At 45.5% G+C, this 17597-nt stretch overlaps 1 protein-coding gene across 3 annotated transcripts in view; it reads right to left on the bottom strand.

Annotated features, from left to right (window-relative positions):
* The window catches only part of SNTA1 (syntrophin alpha 1), a 385016-nt gene that overhangs the window by 226965 nt on the left and 140454 nt on the right, over positions 1 to 17597 (bottom strand). The window lies entirely within an intron of this gene.

Raw genomic sequence — 17597 nt, 5'->3', positions numbered from 1 at the left:
TGTGTCGTGCCGTATGTCTTCCACGTACAAGAGTCAGCTGGCCCGAAGTTTGTACAGACGCCATGGTAGCCTGTATCTGGTCCATAGAGGAGCTTGTAAAGAAGTCGTACCCTGCAAGGAGGCCCGCGAGGAAGCCTCAAGTGTAACAGCATCTTCCCTCAAAGACTCCGGCAACACCTTGGCGGAATGGAAACTCCTCAGAAGATCCGGACAATGCAAATTGGAGAGAGGCTCCCAAGTACGGTCCTCAGGCCCATACCCCTTCCAATCCACGAGGTAGAATAACATACCCCTAGACACCCTGCAGTCCAGGATACGCGAGACATTTTCCTCCTCACCATCCACCAAGATCGGCGAAGGACGAGTAGGCAGACGGGTCCCTTGGATGAAAGGCTTAATCAGGGAGAAGTGAAAGACTGGATGTATGCGCCATGATCGCGGCAGAGAAAGCTTAACCACCGCAGGATTGATAACATCAGTAATGACATAGGGTCCCACATATTTGGGCAGAAGCAAGCGTTTGCCTGCAATTCGCAAATTACGGGACGACAACCACACCTTCATGCCACTGCGATAGACGGGAGCAGGTGATCGATGCACGTCAGCATACTTCTTGGCACGATCTTGAGCTTGGAGTAAATGACTGCGTACGTCCCGATGAATCTTATTGAGATCTCTCACGCAATCTCTAGCTGCAGGATTAATGGCCGGTAACACCGGATCAAGAGGGAGTGCCCTAGAATGACCACCATACAAGGCAAAAAAGGGAGAAACTCCAGTTGATGTATGCATAGAGTTGTTGTATGCAAATTCTGCATAAGGCAGAGAAGTAAACCAAGACTGTTGGAACTGAAGGCATAAACAGCGTAGATACTGTTCGATAGTAGCATTAGTTCTCTCAGTCTGCCCATCCGTTTGAGGATGGTAAGCCGAGGAGTACCTGTCCTCAATACCCAGAGAAGCTGTAAGAGCCTTCCAGAATCGTGACGTAAATTGTGTGTCACGATCGGAAACAATAACCGAGGGTAATCCGAAGAAACAAAACACATTCGTCAAGAACAGTCTCGCCAATTCTAGAGCCGCGGGCAAACCAGAACAAGGTATAAACAATGCATATTTTGTGAAATAATCAACGATTACCCAAATGGTGTCATGACCCTGAACGTCAGGAAGTTCTACAATGAAATCCATTGACAGCATCTGCCAAGGTTTGTACGGAAAAGGAAGAGAAAGTAACAAACCGACTGGTTTGGCTCTAGAGGTTTTACACTGGGTGCATATGGAACAAGTCAAAATGTAGTCTTTTACATCACGAACCATGGAAGGCCACCAAGCCCAACGCCGTAAGGCTTCAAGAGTTTTTTGACTTCCCGGATGTGCAGCAATCAAAGAATCGTGAGACCACTGGAGCGCTAAATCTCTAGCTTGCCCAGAGGGTATATGGACGCGCCCTTGAATGAATGGCATGCCCTGTCCTATTTCCAGGTTGAGGTCAGTGATCTCTTTTGGATGGGTTGAGACCCAATCAAGGATGATTGAACGCAAAGAGGGCTGAACCAAACAAGTAAAAACAACTTTGTTCGGTAGAAGAGGAAGTGCTTCGATCTGTTGAGACTGGCCATCCGCATGTAAGCGAGAGAGAGTATCAGCCGAAACGTGAGCTTTAGCAGGACGGTACGTGATAACAAATTGATATTGTGAAAAGAACAAATGCCACCGAGCCTGTCTAGCTGTAAGACATTTCATAGATTTGAAGGCTAACAGACTGCGGTGATCCGAGTACACTGTTACAAGGTGTTTGGCACCCAGAAGGTGATGTCTCCATTCCAAGAATGCGTCTCTGATGGCTAGAAGTTCGCGTTCTGTGATGGAATAATTTCTTTCGTAAACTGTACGAGAGAAGTAGGCAACAGGATGAATCTCTCCCGAATGAGGACAGCTTTGAGACAACACTGCCACAAGAGCATACCCTGATGCATCGGCTTCAACAAAAAAAGGAAGCTCGGGATCAGGATGTTTGAGGACAGGGGCAGAAGTGAAGGCTGATTTTAATTGGTCAAAAGCTTTCTGAGCTTCTGAAGACAATACAAATGGCACCTTGGCACTTGTCAGCGAAGTAAGAGGTGCAGAGATTTCAGAAAATCCATTGATGAAGCATCTATAAAAGTTTGCAAATCCCAGGAATGATTGTAAAGATTTGACTGATTTGGGCACAGGCCATTCCAGGATTGCACTAATTTTAGACTGACTCATGCGCACTCCATTGTTAGTAAGATCATATCCCAAAAATTCCACCTCTGAGGCATGAAATATACACTTTCTTTCGGCTTTTACAAACAATCTATGTTCTCTCAGGCGTTGGAGTAATGTTTTGACATGTTTTTCATGGTCTTCCTGGTTTTGTGAGTAAATCAAAATGTCATCCAGGTAGACAACAACAAATTGATCAAGAATGTCATAAAACAGATCGTTCATGAATGCCTGAAAGGTGGCCGGGGCATTACATAACCCAAAGGGCATGACAAGGAACTCAAATAGACCGTAACGTGTTTTGAATGCGGTCTTCCATTCGTCCCCCTCTCTCATGTGGACGAGACTGTAAGCACCTCTGAGATCAAGCTTAGTAAATATTTTGGAAGAACCAATTGATCAAGGAGGACAGAAATCAGAGGAAGAGGGTACTGGTTTTTTATGGTTGCTGCATTAAAAGCACGATAATCAATACAGGGACGTAGATCCCCTTCCTTCTTAGGAACAAAGAAAAGTGGTGATGAAATTGGTTATTTAGAAGGACGAATGAATCCCATGGCCAAGGCCTTGTCTATGTAATCTTTAAGGACTTCATCTTCTTTGAGAATGAGGGAGTACACTCTGCCGGATGGTATCTTTATCCCCGGTATTAGGTCTATTGGGCAATCATGGGCCCTATGTGGGGGTAGAGTCTCCGCCATCCCTTTGTCAAAAACATCTGTGTAATCTGCATATTGAGAAGGTATCACAGAGACAACATTTTTAGAGACAGCTCCAATATGCATAGCAGGAGAAACCAACGCCTTGACCGGAATATCCTGGGTAATACCGAGTAATGTAGTACATCGAGTATTGCATATATTGGAAGGGAACTGAATCTGAGATGTCGACCAGTCGATGGCAGGATTATGAAGCTTCAACCATGGAATGCCCAGAATGCCTTTGTAGGCTGGTGCTCTAATGATATCGAATGATATGTCTTCAGTATGGCCTTCGTCAGTACTCATATGCAGTGGAACCGTTTGGTGAGTAACCATTCCTGAGACAAGAATTGAGCCATCCACTGCATTCACTGTTTCAGGTATAGTTTTGCGAACCAGTGGTATTCTTGACATGGAGGCAAAGCATTGATCAACATAATTACCTGTTGCCCCTGAATCGATCACGGCTGATGTCTGGAATGATACACCGTGATCCAAGGAAAATGTAACAGGTAGGCGGACTAAATGACTCGGATTCTGTAATGTAGAGTCCAAAGGTGAGTTTCCCGAATTAGGGGCTTCTGTCTACTATCGGGATTTGGTGTTTCCCGCCTTTCTTTTGGGCTTTTTGGAACATTCAGGCAATAAGTGATCAGAGGCCCCACAGTACATGCTGAGATTGTGTGATCTACGATATTCTCGTTGAGCAGGGGTAAGTGGTCCCCTAACCACGCCAATCTGCACAGGTTCTGGCACAGGAAGTGAGGAAGACGAGGCCTCTGCTGAAACCGTGCTGAACAAAGCTGGTTTCTTTTTGCCACGTCTTTCAGATTTACGAGCATCAATCTAAAGGACTAAATCTAACAGTTCCCTGAATGCCGTGGGGACTACAGGAACAGTGGAGAGGATGTCTTTTAATTCCTCTGAGAGACCTTGATAGAAGACGGCTGTCTTCTTCTCCTCAGGCTAGTCAGTTTCTGCTGCCAACTGATTGAACCAGGCCAAATAGACCAATAAAGACTTGTTCCCCTGTCGATACTTTAAGAGTTCCAGGTCAGTAGCTTGAGTAGTATAACGAGTATCAAAAACTTTACTCATCATAGCAAGAAGGGCATCACAGTTGTAAAGAACATGACTATTGGATTCCAACAATGGGTTAGCCCATGCGGCTGCAGTGCCTCCTAAATGAGACAAAACAAAAGCCGCTTTAGTTGTAGAGGTGGGAAATGAAGCGGGCCGACACGAAAAATGCAGTTTGCATTGATTAATGAATGTTCGATATTGTTTAGGGTCGCCTAGGAAGCGTTCAGGAGGAGCTAGAGGGAACTTGGTTGTAAGCATGATCTGGTTTGATTCCTGCTGTGGAGGTGGAAACCCTGAACCTGATTCTGTAGCACCAGCACCGGTCATCTGTGGCGCTGGTGTGGTAACCAAAGCCTGAATGGCATCCATACGTTGGCGAAGTGCCCCTTCTGCATTGGTCAAGTCGGTATGTAAATCCGTGACCATTTGCACGATTTGATTTAAAGCATCACTGGCCTCCGTGGACATTTTTATGGCTGCTAATTCTGTTACTCACCACTCTGAAATAGGCCGAAGATGCAGAGAAGTGACCTTGGAGATGATGGTGGTACAAGAATCGATATTCAGCCTTCCATCCCAGCTCCCCTGAGTACAAGACTCGGGCTTCCTCAAAGAGGGGCTCTTTTCCACAATGTACATCTCTGCTTTTTCAGTTGGGACAGAGAGGTGTCAACTGAATAAAAGAGCGGGGAGAACACACACCACCAATGCCAATGCTGCAAAGGAATACAAAGATATTAGACGGGGTTGAGGTTAATGCAAGTGTTTAGAACAGTTGAATTAAATGGACAACTACCTAGATAGATAATGGAGTGGAGCTTCCCCGGGGTGGATCTATAAGGAATAACACAAAAATAAGTGGAAATGGTCTAATTCAATATCGTTCCCAACTATATATATAGAATCGATAACTAAGCTGAATAAGAATATAATGAGGAAAGGGATCCTGGAACAGAAGACAACGACAGGAGAAAATAACAAACAGGGATGTTAGTATAGGGAAGTAGCCCCGGGCGGCACGAGGGTCGCACTAGTGCCGGGTTGGTACAGTATTCAGGAGAGCGTTTATATGCACTTGAGGGCAATCTCACATGAAAGTCACTCAATGTTCCAGAATCCAACAGAAGACTAATACCAAGACAAGTTGTGGAGATAAACAGTTGCAGAAATGGGGATAGCCAATTAAGTCTGTACCTGAGCACACATATATCCCGAGTAGCTGTAGATGAGATCCGGATAGTAGACAGTAATTTGGTTCCGAGTGCAGAGGCGGCAACCAGGAATGAAGTGCCGTAGACGGGAGCAGGACCCAGTAACGTTCCGAGTCAAAACAACCAGACGAGCACGACAGGAATAAGGAAAGAGACGAGGCAATCCAGTAGTCAGGCAAAAGGTCAACACCAGGAGTTCAGATGAGGATTCGTGTGTAGGAAGACACGAAGAGGAAACGGATGAAACAGCGAGTAGCTGATAACGCTAATTAGCAGCAACGAGCCCCTTGGAAGACAGTGGTTTTATAGTCGTAAGAGGGGCGTGTCATGTCGCACGTCTTCCACGTACACGAGTCAGTTGACCCGGAGTCCGTCGAAGTTTGTACAAACGCCATGGTAGCCTATATCTGGTCCATAGAGGAGCTTGTAAAGAAGTCGTACCCTGCAAGGAGGCCCGCGCGGAAGCCTGAAGTGTAACACGGAGCCCTACGATTCAAGAATCGCCAACATAGTCTTCGCCGACGGGCGGAGTCCTCGGATGAGGACGGGGAAGGCAACCGATGATGGTGCTTCCGGGAGTGCCTCGAAGAGGCAGAGGAGTGGCGGGACCCATTCCGGGACCGAGACCCCCTAGACTTTCGACTACGATGCGGAGAGTAGCCCCTCAAATTGTTTGTCAAAAGCCCAGTGGACCTCGCCTTCCGGGGCTTGGACACCTTACCGACCGACAGCTTCTTCTTACGTTCCCACAAGGCCTTGGACGTAAGCGACTGGCAGTCGACACAATCATCCGTGTTGTGGGCCTCCCAGAGGCTCCAGAGGCAGGTGTTGCGCGAGTCCATCACCGACATCTTGGACCCGCAGTCCCCACACTTCTTGAAGCCCGGACGCGTGGTGGAAGAAGAGGAAGACATCCCGATAATACTTTACAAACGAACAGGTTCGAAGAACCGAAATAACAGAAACTCCAAAGAGTCGAGGCGAGCCGAGATCTCCGAAGCGAACATGTTCGCGGAAAAATGGAACAGAGGCTACGGGCGTCGTGCGTCCTACTTATAACATCCAGTGACGTCGGCCGTCGGAGGAGGTCCTCGACGCAGGAGCCGAAGATTTTCCGAAGCAGCACAGCTGTGGTGATTACATGTCATAGATATGGAATGCGTCGGAGGACCCAATCCCCTTGAAACCACACTGATCTCTATCTGGGATGATCTCGAAGTCTCAAAGTCTCTGCAGACTCTGAAGGATGTGCAGCACTTGTTCTTCTTGACTTCTCGACAGAGTTTGACACCATTAACCACACAATGGTCCTTAACAGACTACACTCTAGGAATCCTAGATTTGGCACTCAACTGGATTGAGTTTTTCCTCAATACCAGAAAGAAAATCACCTTGCTCCCCCCTTTGCTACACTCACTCTAAAAATCTACCCAGATCCTCCCCCACCTGTACCTACTGGCAACATGCTGGTTGGCTCTCCATGCACAACCGCTGTCTTTTCAAGTTCCTCCTCCTGATCTACAAACGTATCTATGGTCTTGCTGCCCAGTACCGTCTGACTATCTCAGTTCACTCACAATCCCATTCCCTCCCATCCTCCTCTTCACTCCACCTCAGTGCCCACTACCTTCGGTGTGCCTCCTCTCGCTTCTGCTCATGCTCGCTACTCACCCAGCTACACTGGACCCCACTAAGCATCAGCTAGCCCAACTGTGCATCTCTTCAAAGCTCAGCTTAAGCTTCACTTTCTTGCTAAATAGGGAGCTTCCTGTGCCCTCTTCCCCCATCCTCCCTATCTGATGCTACCATTGCCTCTAGTGACGCTTAATGATGTAATGTTGTATAATTAGTACTCCTCTTATGTTTGAAGCACTTTTCCCCCCTTAGGTTAATGTTACTTTTGTTAGTCACCTGTTTTCTTATATACATTGTCTCTGGCAGATGTCCTAATTCTTTACAACATCATAAACTAGCTCACCACTTTTTGTGTCAATGTTTAGTTAACCTTCGCGTTAATGCCTCTGCATTGTGTTAAGTGTGTTATTGCAAGTCATTTCAGATTGAAAAGGACATCCATGTTCTTCAAATACAAGCAAATACTAGTAGCAGTACTTCCAGTAGTAAGCACAACCACCATCGTCAGTAGTACAGGTAGTGTCATTAGGACTATTAAGACGGATTGTACTACTACACTATTGATAGTATTGTAAATAATACTAAAGGTGATGCCACTATTAGCATTGCAGTTCTGCAAAATCATTCAAGCACAAATAAATCCCACAGACCATGGTTACTTTGAAATATTTCATACTTTCGAGACAAAGCATGGGGGGCTCCCTAAACAAGCGCGCATATCAATTTGTAAGGCAGTTCTCAAGGTTTTCCAGTCACAATATTTGAATCATGACCAGAATCCTGCATTTCAAGCACTTTTTTCGCAAGTGCATTGGTCAGTAAGACCCAGATCACTGCCCCATACAGAGCAATAAAGACAGACTAGAGAGTGACCTGGGACAAATACATTTCGGTGGCTGCTTTGCCTTTTTGACCTGACACATGTGAAAATATTTCTATCAACCAGACACCAGTATAAGGTGATATATCAAATAAAATAAAGGGCATGGGAGGAAATGGGAGGGATGTAGGAAAGTGCCACGTTTCTGACTGTTAAAGATGATCCTAATTCTAACCCACGCTTCCCTTTTTGACCAAACCACCATCTCCCTGTGCTTCATTTTCCTTATCCCGCGTGTTAAATGTGGGAGGTGGCAATAGTCTGCCTTTATAGGTACCTCGCTACGCGCAGAGGTGGATATAAGCAGGGTAACCCCACTCATTTAAATGAGCACGTGCTAAGCTTCATTAAAGTCGTGCAAATAATGATTTGTACATTCATGCGCAGGGGCTGGTGCTCACTAGAACCCTGTAAAGAAAGCTGCCATGGATGCCACATTTCCCACAGTTGGGGAAATGGGTCCTACAATGTGAGAAGGTCCCCTGGTCACGGCATATTCCGTACACTTGTACTACTGGTATTATCATCAATGATCTTCGAACCAGTCACACTACTTCTAAGGGTCAGAAAGGATTGCTGGATATTCAACCTTCTACTTTTGCATTTTCTGAGCTATAATGGGTATGCAGACTGGACTTTCTCCCCTGCCCTGGAATCACAGTAGCAGTTTACATGGAGGTCAATGCATGAAATAAAAACCTACAAAAAAAAGTCAAAGAATGATACCCACTTGGTTGAAGTGTTTTGTTGGGAAATCAGCAGACGGCACATCTGTGTGGGCCTGTTACACACCATCTCAGAATCCCCTTTACTGCAATGAATACACGAAAGTGGTCCTTGCATCGAAATAAAAATAAGCAACCGCCGCACAGGCGATCGAAGTTAAAGATGTCCGAAGGAAGCAACAAAGTAGGACTTTTTTTTAGGACCACCCTTCCATGTCGTCCCGTGAGCGCTAAAGGGGGCTACAGCTGTGGTGGATGTACTCAATTATATATGCGCAATCTAAATACATTTCTCAAAAGTGGTTTGTTCGTTCGTCAGTCCAGTTAAATTCTGGTTTAAATTGCTCATCTTTGAAAACCGCCTTGCTTCTGCGGAACAGGACCTATTCACGGATAATCGCTGGTCCTTTAACAATTTCTAAATTAAGTGCTTAATTTAAAGACGAAGCAATGCGACTGCAAGGAGCGCACACACACACACTTGGCAGTCCTAGTCAGCAAATCTGGGGATTCGGCATGGTCAAAGGCACAGGAGCGAGGGCAATGTGCGTCCCCCTTCACGTTGCCTATACACCGGAGGCATTGTGAAGCAGAAACCCGAGGTTGCCTATGCACCGTGGGCAATGTGAAGCAGATACCCGAGGTTGCCTATGCACCGTGGGCAATGTGAAGCAGATACCCGAGGTTGCCTATACACCAGAGGCAATGTGAAGCAGATACCCGAGGTTGCCTATACACCGGAGGCAATGTGAAGCAGATACCCGACGTTGCCTATACACCAGAGGCAATGTGAAGCAGATACCCCACCTTGCCTATACACCAGAGGCATTGTGAAGCAGATACCCGAGGTTGCCTATACACCAGAGGCAATGTGAAGCAGATACCCGAGGTTGCCTATGCACCATGGGCAATGTGAAGCAGATACCCGAGGTTGCCTATACACCGGAGGCAATGTGAAGCAGATACCCGGAGGCAATGTGAAGCAGATACCCGACGTTGCCTATACACCAGAGGCAATGTGAAGCAGATACCCGACGTTGCCTATGCACCATGGGCAATGTGAAGCAGATACCCGAGGTTGCCTATACACCGGAGGCAATGTGAAGCAGATACCCGACGTTGCCTATGCACCGTGGACAATGTGAAGCACATACCCAAACTCATGTTCCATGCCTGTCGAGAATCAAGGCACGTGGCATGCCCGGAGGACTACATCTGGCAAACAGGCGATGCTAGCCAGGCGATGCTGTGAATGGATGGCATACAAATCAATAGAGCAGAGCTGGCCTCTCACACAGGGACATGCATTCGGTACTGCGCGTGGCATAGCGGATTTAGCCCTTCATCCTTTCGAGTTTGATAATGGAGTAGCATTAAATACAGCTCTTAGAAACGGGGGTAATCAGACTGGAAGCCCTATATAGAGAACACAATTCCCTCTTTCCTACATTGGGGAGAAAATAGATCTATAAAAAATCAGTCTAAAGAGGAGAGGGCATAGTATTATAGCAAATCACTTGCAAAAAATGATTTCAATTAAATGTGCTACTACAAGAACACCTTTTAGACATTGCTACAGATAGAGGACTGGCCACGCCATTCATTCTGTCCAATTCCCTGCAGCTAAGGACCACCAGGCCAATCCAGTTTTGTCAGTTATTCCAAAATAGGCCCTACTGGGTCCAATACATGCTGCCCATTATCCTTCAGATCATGGCCACAAGGCCCATTTCAGATGGCCTAATCTCGGGAGGATAGCTCAAGGGCAACGCGCTCGCCTTTGAAGAAAGATGACACAGAACAACAGGTTCGATCCACGGGTGGGCGATTAGAAACCTCTGGGTATTAAGCACGTCATAAATATCCAATTATAATATAATCCCTTCCGCTTTGCACTACTTGGCCCTTTCAGTATTCAGATTTCCATAAATGATAAACAAAAAAAAACTGCCGACTAGGCAGCAACTCTAGAAACAAAGGTTTGAAAGATTTAAACGCTGTATCTTTTATTTGTTAGTTGGCTGCCCGAATCGATTTTATTCTGAGTCGAGTGAATAACGAATTTGCGAGCACGCATGCAAAAAGAGCCTGATCAACAAACCTCTGCCATTTAAGAGGCCCTAGCCATAGTCCCCTTTCTGTGCACACTAAACCCCCTCTGTCTTCCAGTGCCCGATACAGAGTTCACCGGCCACCAGGCAACGAAAGGAGCACATTTACTGGAAGATGGTTGGCGTTTAGCCAAGAAGGCGCTCCTAACCGTATAGACTAGACTGTGTGGTCTTCTAACGTCTTCAGGATCAATGATTTATTGATTAAGGAAGCCCCCCGTGCAGTACACAGACCTATTATCCTACATATATTATTCATCATGTGTTTTACATTAACAACTGATCGATTGCAACATTTTTAAATTATAAATGAGGTGGTTAAATCTTCATGATGCGACTTGTTTTAGAGCTTACTTTCCAGAAATACCAGGTATTCGTAATTGGTTATGTTACAAACAAAGGGTGGCCATTTAGGAAACCAATAACTAAATAAATAAATAAATAAAAGGAAAGCTACGAGGTTCGAGAGAGTGGTTAGGAGAACGGTCTAGCTATAATGTACAAGCCAAATGACTGTCATAGCCCATGTATATTATGCACTGCTCTGCTTATGGACTGAATAAAAAGCAACAATAGAACATATTTAAAAGCGTACAAAATGAATGTATAGTTTAAAAGATCTGATCCGCAAAAAGAAAATTCAAAAAAAGGAAAATGTTCTTGGTTTTAAACATTTAACGCTATACCCTGCTGTGCCGTCCACACACTGAACATGCCATAGAACTTCCCCAAAAAATTGCTTGCCAACATCCTGCCAAACCCCCTCCCCCATTCCCCTTTCTACCAATGGCCACTGCTGGTTACTGGAGGCTAGTGGCAATGAACACGTATATTGACAAACCAATACTAATTTGGCGTGAGGTGAGCTGTAATGTCCTCCCCACTCCTGCCTGGAGCCACCGTCACCTTTCCAGATCGCGGGAGGTTGCTACTCATCAGGGCCGTACATTCTAACTTTAATCTGCCCTGATCCCCCCTCCCTCAGCAGAACAACCCCAAAACCTCAACTGACATGACTAACACTGCTCAATTTTTCGTGTGCTCCTCTGCCACTACCTGCAATTGCCCCATAACATTAAGCTGCGCCACCAAAAAATAAAATACATAAATAAAAGAAAATGTCCATCTGAATCTTGGATGCACTCACTAAGGGAAAGCTCTACTAATCATTAAAAACCTCTTCAGCACCCCATGTCCCTCCCCCCACTTTTTGCAAGTAGTTAGACATTTGCGCCGGACAAAAAAACCCACCAATCTCATAATATTACTGCCTCTTCTGTTGTCTCCGACTGCCTCTTCTCCAGAATCATCTTCCCGTCAACCCCTACCAGTTCCATCAGCCCAGCAAAATGGAGGCTTCCGGGACCCCACCACCCCCCGATTGATCAAAAGCTTTCTCTGTACCTCACCCTGTCTGTCACAGGTTCAACATAACTGCACTGGGCTAGCTCTCCCCACCACCTCATTTAATTACCAACATTTATCTCTCATCTTTCATCCATCTTAACATTTTCACACCTTCATACTGCAAACTTACTTCTGGACTCTAAAACTGCTTGTTGACCAAGATGGTTCCACCATGCAAGAAGCACAAACCTGCTTCTCGTCTATCCTACACAACCTTTTAATGCACTTAAACAGACGGTATTTTGAGACTTGGGAACACTTTGTAGCATCTAAAAATCCTCATAATACTAGGTTTCCCAATTCACCTTCACCAAGTCAAACTAGGAGGATCAGATCTGGCCTCCGGTATTTTCTTACTGCCAGACCGGATGCAATGGATATCATAGAACCCTTTTACATCTAGGCTTCAAACCCTCTTCTGCAGCAACCCAAGCTTAAACTGTCTAGCCACCTCCCTCTAGCCAACACCCACTCTCTGATCTCAACAAATCCTTTGGGTTCAGATTTTATTGCAATGCTGAAAACATTCACATTTCTCCACTGGCCAACAACCCCTCTTCTCAAAAGTCTCCTCAGATTTTCCCTGCTTATTCGTAAGACCATTTTGTATGGCAGCCCCGCTAATCAGCCGGCCGTAGCTCAGAGCTCAGCTCGAGATTTGGCTCAACAGTCGAAATAATGTAACCATCAGCATTTATGGATCCATATGCACGTAGTTGCGCACATTTACAATGAAATAATACGGCTGCACATAAAATGAAATAAAGAAACAAACAGTAAGAATTGTGTCTTCACTTACTAGGCTTTATATAATAACGGCTATGGCTGATCAGGGAACAGGTCACACTATCTTCTAGTGGTCACTCTCGGAGGATGCTTACAGTCATTTGTGCTAGGTAAAGGCACCAAGTCACTTGTAGGCAGGTGAACCAGTTTGAAAATGTTTGTGCTTAGGCCTCATAACGTATCGTGCTTCTCACCTTTTGGCCCAGGTGCACTCAATTTTTCTCTCACCGGAGGGATCATTAATTCTTAAAAAAGAGGTGGACTAGTGTGACGCCATGTCTGTTGCTTTGGAAGAGTATAGGAATGAGTAATGACGAAGTGCCTACTCCGCTTCACACTAGTACTAAACCAGCAGGGATTACATTCACAACGGTTATATAGTGTTAGGAAAGATTTTATGATTGTATGTAATTTTCCTTCCATGTGTCAACCCCCAACCTTTTTGCTGCTGTTTTACACCCTGATCTAGACTTTGCCAGAGAAGCGCAGCCTTCCGCCGCACTCCTCTGGGCTTTCGCTCAATTCTTATGGGGAAACTGACATGGCCTTAAGACCGTCAGTACTGGGAGACTTCGTTTCCCTTAGTCCTTTCCTCATGTTGCAGCTTTTGTGCAACATGAAACAAGAGTGCACTGTAACTTACTTTACCGCGCTCTTGGGTCTCTAGTCATTCCAAAGGCCCTAGAAACTCTCGCTGGATGTATTATGAACTGTGCAAGTGTGTCACGGACAGGACTGGTGGCAGTTATCGCTTCTCTTGTGTTTTGAACCCTTTTTCGCCATGTTATCCGCACTTACTGCGTTTGGCACAAATAAGTGGCCTGGCTCCAAAATGGCCATGCCACGAGGTTCTTTGTCCTGTCCTTTGACCATCTTGCCCCTTCACCTTCCCCTGGATGAGCCGACCCGGGTCAGTCCTTACTTGGTCATGCACTTTCCCGCAAAACCCAAAGCTTTTGCAGGCTTCTGCATGCCTTGTGTGTATGCCTCCAGGATGTGGGCTGGGATGTCTGTTCCCAATACACATCCTGGGTGCCAGAGAGTCTGGAGTGTCCTGAATGCCTGCGACCACCGTGGTCCGTGATAGGTCCACGTATGGAGTGAGTGTTTGTGAGCAGATCTCCCATTGGGTCCTCTCCGTTTTGGCGCGAAGGGAACTTTGGATAAGAGGAGGCTGAAAACACCACTACCATGTCGATCTCCTGAGTTCACACCGAACAAGGGATAAGGAGCCAAGTATCCTGCAACAAGAAGCTGAGTCGAGGAACCGCTGGTGACCCGCTGAAGGTTTGGCACCCTGAACCGCTGTCGTCCTGCGAGACCCCCCTGCATCTGATCGTCCTAGAAGGTCTGCGAAGGCGCTTTGACCCATTGGAATAGTGGGATCAACTATTCCCGGCACCTTCATCAAACCCTGCAAGTAAGCCTCTTCGGAAGTGTCTCTGGGCCAACCAGCGGGCTGACCAGCTTACACAGGACGTTTGCTCTGACACCGCCACCGTTTCGGGGAAGCCCTCGCCCCTGCATCTTGCTACCGCAGAATCTACACGTTGTCGAGACGTCCTGTTCATCGCAGCCAAACCTGCCAGCAACGTGAACTGAACTGGCGATGTCTGCGTCTGCCTGCGTTGGAGACCGGTGAGTAGTCCATACCCCAACCGGTGGCCCCTAGCGCGGGAGCCGTTTCTTTTCTACAGCTGTTGCGAAATAGCGGACCGTTCCCGCACTCTCACTCTGCCTCTGCCCGCAAGTGGAGGCCTTGCTCGAGTAGTAGGGGACCTGTTCTTCATCGCTTCATCTACCTTCCTGAACTGTCAGAGACCCTTGAAGAGACCCTAATTTGTCCATTGGCACAAGCACGTGCAGGTACTTTTGAGCATAAGGCTCCTCTCTTCGTAGTGCTTGGACTTCCTCCTAGTTAGGTGTATTTCTGATGTCGAACTGGGTCTAATGATTACTTGCACTGCCTGTTTTCCTCCCCATCTAGGTGGTCTACATATTACGTGCGCATAACTCCTTAGACCCCTCGGTCTTGTATATATATATTGTATTGATTGTGATGTGTTGGTTTACTTTAGTATTATTGTGATTCGTTGCTATGGTCGATGTTACAAAGGCCTTGTAATAAATGTGTCTATATTTTTAATATAACACCTGTCTAGAGTAATTTGTAAGTGCCCTTGCTTTGTGTGCACATTGAGTTCTTTTAGTCACCCTCACCCCTCCCGAGACTTAGTCTTGACCGCTGCCATCGCTACCCTGATTGGTCTGGCTTGTCCAGAGTTTACCCTGTTCCAAGAAACTAGGTTGGCCTTCTGAACCTCTTCCCCTCCAGGTCCAAGTTCAGAAATCCATCTTAACATATAGGCAAAGCATGTCTGGTACACCACCTTGGTCTCTTTAGGTAGTGTAGGCTAAAGGCAGTCTGTATGCTTCACAGGGGGTGCAAGCTGGCACAGAAGCAATCCAAACAATAGTACTGGGTTACCAAAATAAAGTAAGTTTTCAACCAATGTTTTAGAAAAACAAAAAAACTTTAACCTAAAAGTGCTTAAGGGCACTACTAACACACACCCGTACAATAGAGAACGCAGAATGCAGACTGGAATAAAGGGACCCTCTCAGTTTTAAGACGGGGGGGGCGGGGTTGAGGGGAAAGCCAGAAAACAATTTCTGCACCCAATCTTCCAGCGCAAGGTATGGTCTTCAAAAGGTAAGGAGTGTGGGTTTAAATGTCACTCTGGCACTTTAAAGAATGCCAATGGGAAGTCTTTCAGGCTTTTCTGCATCACACCGAGCCTGTAGGCATTTCTGGTGCCGAGCAAGGCTGGAGTTAAGGGGCAGTGTTGACTGTATCCAAGGAGGCGGTTCGGTAGATTATGGGAATCTGCAGCCGTGATCAAAGACTGGCCTTTGACGGCAAGCGGGTGCCACACAGCAGACTCGAGCAGTGATGGCTTGAGGCCCAAAGAATCTGGGATCCAACTATCCACTGAAAGCATGCTTCTCCCTGATCCAGTATCCAGTGCAAATAGTTTTGCTAATCCATCGGGGAGCCTTTTGGGGAATGAGGCAGGATTTGTATGGTCTAATGGGGCAGACGTAAAGAGACTATTAAGAGATTTACTAGTAGCCTGGCCAGTTTCAATATTCTGCGTTTTCAAGAAACCTGGTTGACGACACCTCAATTTTTGAGGGACGCCATTTTCGTTGCCTATGGCAAAGGCTCAAAGTGCATCTAATATCAATGGGTATTTACACGTTTTAGGTGGCGGGTATACGGATTGATCGAAGAGGCTTCTACGACTGAGAGGGCGGGTATATCCAGTACTCCTTGGGAATTGGCAACGTTTGGATGTTTGTTTCTTCTTGGACAAGTAGCTTAGCAGGTAAATTTAGCTCACTACACGGCATGGGTGATATGAGAACTATGATGGCGTTCTATTACTTGGACTGATCTGTTACTTCTTTTCTCTACCTTCTTTCTTATGGTTATCTCTTTTTATTTTTTTTTATTTTTAAACAGAGGTGTGCTCTTTCACACAAGCCGGCACTGGATCTCAGTTATTTTGGTACCAACAGTCAAGAGGATTTGGACAGAGGCTAAGAGCGTTGTTGATGTAAGGCCTATGTTGGTATGGTGTCTATTGATATTTGTGTTTGTTGAGAAATATTTGATTGCAATATTAACGTAAATATTGATGTTGAAAACCCATTATGTTTTTCTTTAATGTTGCAGATAGAGGAGTTTTTCCCTGATGTCCCGAAACGCATAGGATTTGTTTCAACATAGACCCTCATTTATTGGAATATGTACTAATGTATTAATACGATTTAATTGGGTTGTATAAGCAGGGAGCAAGAGATTTAGCTCTCCAACAACAATGAATTGATGTTTTTTGTTTTGTTCTGTTGAGGGTGTTTTCTTAGACATTGAATGGAAACCGATACAAGAGCATTGTGACTTCTGACATTCCATTTTGATTTTCGGGATTTATGGAATTAATCGATTAATGTGTTCTTAGGTACTGTGAACTAAATGAGGAACTTATGTTGATGGAAAGCTATGTTTTGATTAAAATCTTTTTTTGACTATGTGAGGTCTATACAGTGGTTGTGTGATATTTGTTCAACACAAGTAGGTCCATTGGGCCACACCTGATGAATGTGCAGGTAGAGTTATGGTCAGTCTTGGTCCAGACTTCTTTAGTGTATTTAGATTGTATGGCGAACCACGAATTTATGATAAATGGAAGAGCCTACGGCAATACCTCAGTAACCCTACATGGTGTATGGCCAATAAAATGGCGGTGTTAAGAGTATTTGGGTCATCAACTGTAACATATATACCAGTCTGGAAGAGCTGGCCACACACAGAAATGCCATTAGCGATCATGCTCTAGTAGACCCGACCATCAATTGCGAATTCCAATATCGATAAAGGTGATAACCAAAGCCTGAACCAAGACTAACATGTAAAGAGGAAACAAATTGCTCAACAGCTTTCACAACACATAAATGAAAATTCACAGTCTAGGCATCAATCTGAAGTACAAAAGATGGATCCAATGCAAAACAAAGACTTGGAAGCACAATAAGATGGTGGAACGGAGAACCAAAATATACAGAAGTTTGCATGCTCTGCATGGCTCTCATCTGAAATCCATAAAAAGAAAAAAATTAAGAATTTGAAAATCTGAAATGCAGGTCTCTATTTTACAGAGCACACCTCTGCAATCAGCTGCACCGTGATAACTAGATGGGATCTGAACTGTCCACTCGTGCATCATTCTTTTTATTTTTTAAAC

This window comes from Ambystoma mexicanum, chromosome 3p, assembly GCF_040938575.1.
Source record: "Ambystoma mexicanum isolate Mex_15411 chromosome 3p, UKY_AmexF1_1, whole genome shotgun sequence".
Taxonomy (NCBI): domain Eukaryota; kingdom Metazoa; phylum Chordata; class Amphibia; order Caudata; family Ambystomatidae; genus Ambystoma; species Ambystoma mexicanum.
Note: the sequence above shows the minus strand (reverse complement) of the source record. Positions and strands in the feature narration are given on the sequence as shown.